This window comes from Geotrypetes seraphini, chromosome 1 (assembly GCF_902459505.1).
Source record: "Geotrypetes seraphini chromosome 1, aGeoSer1.1, whole genome shotgun sequence".
NCBI classification, from domain to species: Eukaryota; Metazoa; Chordata; class Amphibia; order Gymnophiona; family Dermophiidae; genus Geotrypetes; species Geotrypetes seraphini.
Genome location: NC_047084.1, coordinates 35,463,378 through 35,470,411, shown reverse-complemented (window position 1 = coordinate 35,470,411; position 7,034 = coordinate 35,463,378). Strand labels below are relative to the sequence as shown.

At 42.3% G+C, this 7,034-nt stretch overlaps 1 long non-coding RNA gene across 1 annotated transcript; it reads left to right on the top strand.

Moving 5' to 3' along the window:
- The first annotated feature begins 5,778 nt into the window (after positions 1-5,778).
- Positions 5,779-6,585, top strand: LOC117368521. The gene is made up of 2 exons (XR_004540970.1): positions 5,779-6,062; positions 6,294-6,585. It is a non-coding gene; the product is annotated as an uncharacterized LOC117368521 (long non-coding RNA).
- The last annotated feature ends 449 nt before the right edge of the window (positions 6,586-7,034 follow it).

Here is a 7,034-nt window from a genome sequence, read left to right as displayed (position 1 = left end):
GATGGGGAGAGAGCATGGGGGGATTGGTGAAGTTGGTGATATGGTGGGTGCCCATAAGAAGTCTCTCTCATGTAGTTTGCAAGACAAAAAAAATTTTAAACGCTTACATCATGTGGTGAAGCATTTGCATTCTGACAAACAGCAGCGGCATGGGATGGCAGGGGATCCCTTGCACGTCTGGGAATCACTTGATTCCTGGGATTCTTTGGACCCTTCATCTTCATCCGAGCTTAGGGAGGCCTCTGCACAGTCAGTTCATGTTGGTCCCTCAGTTACCACGTCTGGATTTACCCCATCAGCGTCCAGGCAGGGACAAACTTTATGTACTACTGCAAAGTGTGGCAGCCACGAGGTCAGAAACATATACACTCTCTTGCAAGATTGCACCATCGAAGAACCACTATTGAAAAGGTGTGAGCTAAATTCAACACATATGCCCTGATCCATAACAATCCAGGATACAGTTGAGAATAACCCAGGATTGAAGAAATCAAGGAGAATCATAGACTACTAGAAGTGCCCAGATAAGGTTTGCTGGCTAGGAATAAGATTAAAAAGGGGATGGGGCGGAATGAATGGTTAGGAGCTTTCAACAGAAAAGTTAAATAGTGAGAACTGCTATCAACTAAGGAAGTTTAGGGCAGAAATCGTCCAGTTTAAAAAAGGTCAGAAATATACTGAGGGGGAATCTTTCTTGTATGTTGAGGTAAACGGAAATATTCTACTTCTGATCTGCAATCAATGTAGGGAGAGTTTTATTGGTTAGTCTTGAAATGTTCCATAAGAAAGGAAACTCCAGAATGAGAGTGCATAGGATGAAATTAAGAGGTGATAGACTTAGGAGCAATCTAAGGAAATACTTTTTTTTACAGAAAGGATGGTAGATGCGTGGAATAGTCTCCCGGTAGAGGTGACAGAGACAAAGACTGTGTCAGAATCCAAGAAAGTGTGGGACAGGCATGTGGACAGGCATGTGGAATCTCTTAGGGAGAGGAAGAGATAGTGGATGCTGCAAATGAGCAGACTGGATGAGTCATTTGGCCTTCATCTGCTGCAGTGGCGTACCTAGGAGGGGGCGATCCGCCCCGGGTGCACGGGCCCAAGGGGGTGCACAGCTGGCCTGCCATTGCTGTCATCAGAAAGAAGCCGGCGCCAGTTCTCCCTCCCTCCGAATTCGCCCTGCTTCGTTTCCCGCGGGCCGACCAACTATAGCCGTCCGACGTCAATTCTAACGTCAGAGAGGACATTCTGGGCTAGCCAATCGCTGCCTGGCTGGCCCGGAAAGTCCTCTTCGACGTTAGAATTGGCATCGGACAGCCAGAGTTGGTCAGCACGCGGGAAACGAAGCAGGGCGAATTCGGCACCAGCCTGTTTCCGATGGCCAGTGGAAACCTTTCCCCGGCGGTGGTGGCAGCATGGTGGTGGTGGTGGCGGTGGCATGGGGTGGGAGACAGGGAGCCAGAAAGAAAGAAAGGGGGGGCAGGGATCCAGAAAGAAAGAAAGGGGGGGACAGGGATCCAGAAAGAAAGGGGGGGCAGGGATCCAGAAAGAAAGAAAGGGGGGGACAGGGATCCAGAAAGAAAGAAAGGGGCAGGGTGAAAGAAAGAAAAAAATGGGGCATGGGGAGAGAGAGAGAAAGACAGACATAGAGAAAGAAAGGGGGCATGGAGAGAGAAAGAAGGGGGCAGGGTGAAAGAAAGAAAGAAATGGGGCACGGAGAGAGAGAGAAAGACAGACATACAGAAAGAAAGGGGGCATGGAGAGAGAAAGAAGGGGGCAGGGTAAAAGAAAGAAATGGGGCACAGAGAGAGAGAGAGAAAGACAGACATACAGAAAGAAAGGGGGCATGGAGAGAGAAAGAAAAAAGGGGACAGGATGAAACAAAGAAAAAGTTGGGGGAGGGAATGAGATCTGGAGGAGAGGAAGCATACAGGAGGCTGAAAGAAGGGAAGAAATATTGGATGCACAGTCAGAAGAATAAAGTGCAACCAGAGACTGATGAAATTACCAAACAAAGGTAGGAAAAATGATTTTATTTTCAATTTAGTGATCAAAATGTGTCCGTTTTGAGAATTTATATATGCTGTCTATATTTTGCACTATGGGCCCCTTTTACTAAACTGCAATAGCAGTTTTTAGCACAGGGAGCCTATGAGCGTCGAGAGCAGCGTGGGGCATTCAGCGCAGCTCCCTGCGCTAAAAAACACTATCGCGGTTTAGTAAAAAGGGATGGAGTATATTTGTCTATTTTTGTATAGTTGTTACTGAGGTGACATTGCATAAAGTCATCTGCCTTGACCTCTTTGAAAACCCGCAGAATATAAATGATAATTAACATTTTCTCTGCGTACAGTGTGCTTTGTGTTTTTAAAATGTTATTGTTGGTAGATCATTTTGACTTGGCCACGAAGGTAATGGGGGGAGGGAGGGGAGCTGCTGAAAGACATCTAGTAATCCTTGCAGGCTTTACTGTGCAGGGAATTATTTTTGCAAAATCATGTTTTGTTATGTGACTAGCATTATTTAGACTTTCATTTCTATGAATGAATAGAATGAAAATGATATAAAATTACTTGCTTGTTTTTATGTGCGTGCGCTGAATGAAAGTGGAGAGAGAGTGGGCTGAGGATGCTGAAGGGAAATGGGGAACAGAGAGTGGGGAAAAGACGCTGATTTATAAATTGACAATTGTACAGAATATTGTTTCTTTTTATATTTTAATATAATAAGTTCAATATAAAACAATTCAAGGCTTGTGTGGATGGAATCAGGTGGTTTGTGGGGATGAGGACCGAGCTTACGGGGATTAGTCCAATAAAATAGCATTTTCTTATTTCTCATTTTTTGTTTTATTTTTATTTGTTAATTTGTAAAGTGGTGATTGTTATGTATCAGTTTTTTCAAATTTACATCTACTGTCTTTATATTTTGCACAGTATTAGAGGACATGTATTACTGTTTTTGTGGTGTTGCATTGTATGCAGAGTCTGGTTTCTTGGCAGTTCAGTTTAACTTTTGTCTACATATTTCTATTTTTAGATTGTGATTATTCCATATTGGGCAAGGGTGTATCTGTCTGTGTGTATGAAAGGGACATGGCTTTCTGATAGCATCGACTGTACAGGATCAATTGACTGTGCAGGATCTGGTTTGTTTAGTTTTACAATGTATGTGTTGCTGTTCTAGTGCTCACTGCAGTGTTTAAGATGCTGCCTTTTCCTAGGTATACTCTTGTTGTGCTATATGTGGATTATTACTAAAAATCATATTTTTCATATAGATGGGGGGTGTCAAAAAATGATGGGCCCCGAGTGTCACATATGCTAGGTACGCCACTGATCTGCTGTTATGATTCTATGTTTAGATTAGCCAACCTAACAGTGGGTAAATCTAAGTACCTAAATCCTGAGGCGAGGCACTTTCTCATGAATTCAAAAAAATCTAGAAGCTGTTTGGGGTCATAAAAGACAAGTTTTACCCTCAAAAGTTACCAAACCTAAACAAGGAAATTTCAAAATATAATTCACTTCAAAAGCAAGGATTCCGGGGTTTAAAACCAGAAATTCTTGGTGTCTCTTGCATTGACCTTGATAACGTCAGGAATTATATGGATGAGAGCAAAATAAATTTCATAACATAACATAAAAAATTTATTTATAGACTGCAGTACTTTGGGAGTTCTATGTAGTTTGCAAAAGAAAATTGAAACAATAATAGTTAAACAAATGACCTAAATTACAAAAATGTCTTTACATTAGTATTCACACTTCATCACCGTCACTTATCACTCTTACCTCATTCACCTAAAATAAGCAAATACAATGTTTATTCAGTGGAATAAATGTTTTGCCACAGCTTTATTCATAACCCCAACTTTAACATATTCAACAATTAAATTCTTACTTCATTAAGATTCCCCAATTCCCACCTTGGCTATACCCCCTCTTTTCTCCCCATGAGCCATTCGGTGATGAAACTAGCTCATTCCTTTTTGGCAAATCTTTGCCACTTCACCCCATAGCATGACCCACTGTTTAACTCATGGCCATGACGCACATGAGTTATTTTCTCATTTCCCCCATAACATGTGCATAAACTTAGACTCCAGCCCTATTCAACGATATCCCCCATATTTTAGGCCACTAGCAGTGACAGCTTAATGCTTGCCACTGCTCCCCCTCCCATACCTAAGCTGCGGCCAAACCATTTCTTAAACACTCCTCTAACAAATCTTGAACAGCATTAATAAATATGTCTAAACCAATATCCGATAAATTCCATCCTGCCTATATAAACCCGCACAGTCTGCTGTAAGCAACTCATGTGTTAAGACCAAACCACCAAAAGCACAAAGAAACTTAGACACCTCCGCATTCACTCTGTCTCAGCTTCTCAATTGGCAACACATTCCGAGCTCCCCTCCACACCCTCCTAGGCATAACCTGAGACCATACCACTCTAGAATTTGGGAAATTACACAAAATAGAGCACAAATCTTTCTTCATACATCGAAGAAAGTCAGTAATAGCTGATCCCATAACATTCTACGAACGCCCAGCCATCTGATACGGATCCCATGCTCCACCAGACCTAAGTTGGCTCCCCAACGGGACTCCACCGCATGCTTGTGTGCCCAGAATATATGAGTGTCCACAGAGCCATACACAAATGTTAAGAGACATCGGATCAGGAAGCAGATCTAGAAGAACTAGAAGAAAAAACAAGTATTAATAACAAGGGAGTGTCCATGTTTCTGACCTCGTGGCTGCCACATGACTAAAGGCCGAATGCTGCATTCTGCATGGATAAACTATCCAACAAGCAATGTACAAGTATATATGTTGCATTTCATTAGCTCTTCCAGTTATCGCATAATTTAACAATTGCTTTCAATTTTTGATTCATCCTCATATTAGATCCTTAGGATGCTAGGATGCATACGGAGAGGTATGGCCAGTAGGAAAAATGAGGTATTGATGCCCCTGTATAAGATTTTTGTGAGACCTCATATAGAATATTGTGTACAATTCTGGAAGCCGCACCTTCAAAAAGATATAAAAAGAATGGAGTCAGTCCAGAGGAATCCTACTAAAATGGTGCATGGTCTTTGTCATAAGGTGCATTGGGACAGACTTAAAGATCTCAATCTGTATACTCTAGAAGAAATGCAGGAGAGAGGAGATATGATAGAGATGTTTAAATACCTAAGTGATGTAAATGTGCATGAGTCAAATCTCTTTCATTTGAAAGGAAGCTCTGGAATGAGAGTGCATAGGATGACGTTAAGAGATGATAGGCTCAGGAGTAATTTAAGGAAATACTTTTTTACAGAAAGGGTGGTAGATGCGTGGAACAGTCTCCCGGTAGAGGTGGTAGAGATTGTGACATTCCAGCACTGCTGCTGGCTTGTCACAGGCTTAAGGCAGGAAAAGTAAGAGATCAGCAGTTAAGAGTTGCACCAGGGGTTTAGCCCTGGTTCACAAATAGGCAGGTCTGCCTATCCGAGTTCAGGCATGCCAGGATCTAGCTATTGGCAACGTAATCCCTTGTCCCCTTTTGACCCATTTGAATCAGCCTAGAACCATTCACACAACACCTTCATGAGTGTTAGGGAAAGCTCAGGCATTATTCCCTTTGAAGAAAACTAGTAGTAATTTTTGGAATAGCCTGAAGGGGAGCCAGAGAGAGTCTTGGCCCATTCCAGCAGTACCTAGGTGTGGGCCAGGTTTCTCTAGAGATAAAAATGGAGCTCCTTACTAAGCAGAGGGGGAGGGGACAGTGAATAGACCAGTCCCTGGAGAGAAGCACACAAGAGCCTTTGAACTTGCCTGATGGTAGAGCCCAGCTGAACCCTAGTGAGGATTGGGAAATGCTAAAGCTGAAGGAGGATTTCCACAGGCCAGAACAGGAGCTGATTAATACTTCAGAAGGTATGGCAATAGAAGAGGAATTCATTTCTGAGAATGAGATTCCAGGACAAATGGAGGTCTGCTAACAATGCTCAGTCTAGTCCAGCTGTCTAAAGTGAATTGTTCTGGAGCAACTACCTGTAGGTGCTGGAGGTGAGAAGGTTCCTTTTTTAACTGTGTTTTTCCAGCAACCATAGGGCTGTGGTGATTAAGGGAATCAAGAACTGTTTGAACTGTGCAAGAAGCATATTCTTTTTCCTGCAAAAGTTTTTTTTTGTTGTTTATTTTGTCTCTCCATTTTGAGAACCGGAAGGAACAATGAAATAAGCTTATGGGGCATTACTGTGAACTAATTTTGGATTTTTTGTTTTCTTTCTCCATCAGAAGCAACTGCAAACTAGTTTTCTTTATCTGCCTGAGAGTTTGGGGGAAAAGCCTTGAAACAGCTGTGGCTTTACTCCAGCCAAGGCGTGGCAACTCTCCTGCTGTGAAAAGCCTGTGGAACCCAGAGTACTGCTGTGGTGTGCTTAAAGCATTTTGTTTTATTGAAAGTTTGTAGTTACCAGTTGCCTATTGTTTTGCTTTTGTGTGTTGTCTTTTTGTGCTTTATTTTTCTAGAAAATATTTTGCTTTGTTTTGAAAGACCTAGACAATAAATCATTATTTTTGCATTCAAGTCATTTTGATTCAAGTTGTGTTGTATCCTGTGTGTTGGGTGTCATCCTTGTTCAGTGCTTTAGGTTTTTTTCTGAGCCAAGCACTCCCTGTAGGGCTATCCTATATTGGAAGCACCCCTCAGAAAGGTTTATGCCACCTAGCCAAGTGGGCCGCAACTGTTCCATGGACCCCGGCTTGCGTCAAAATGGAAACTGTGTCTGATTTCAACAAAGCCTGGGATAGGCACGTGTGATCTCTTAGAGAGAGGACGTGATCATGGTTACTGCGGATGGGCAGACAATGGGCCATTTGGCCTTTATCGGCCATCATGTTTCTATTTACAGCATGTAATTAGGAAAACACACTTTAAACTATGCATGATGAACAAGCTTCAGTTGTATCTGTCTAGACATGATTTCAAACAAATTAGAACATACGAACATAAGAATAGCCGTACTGGGTCAGACC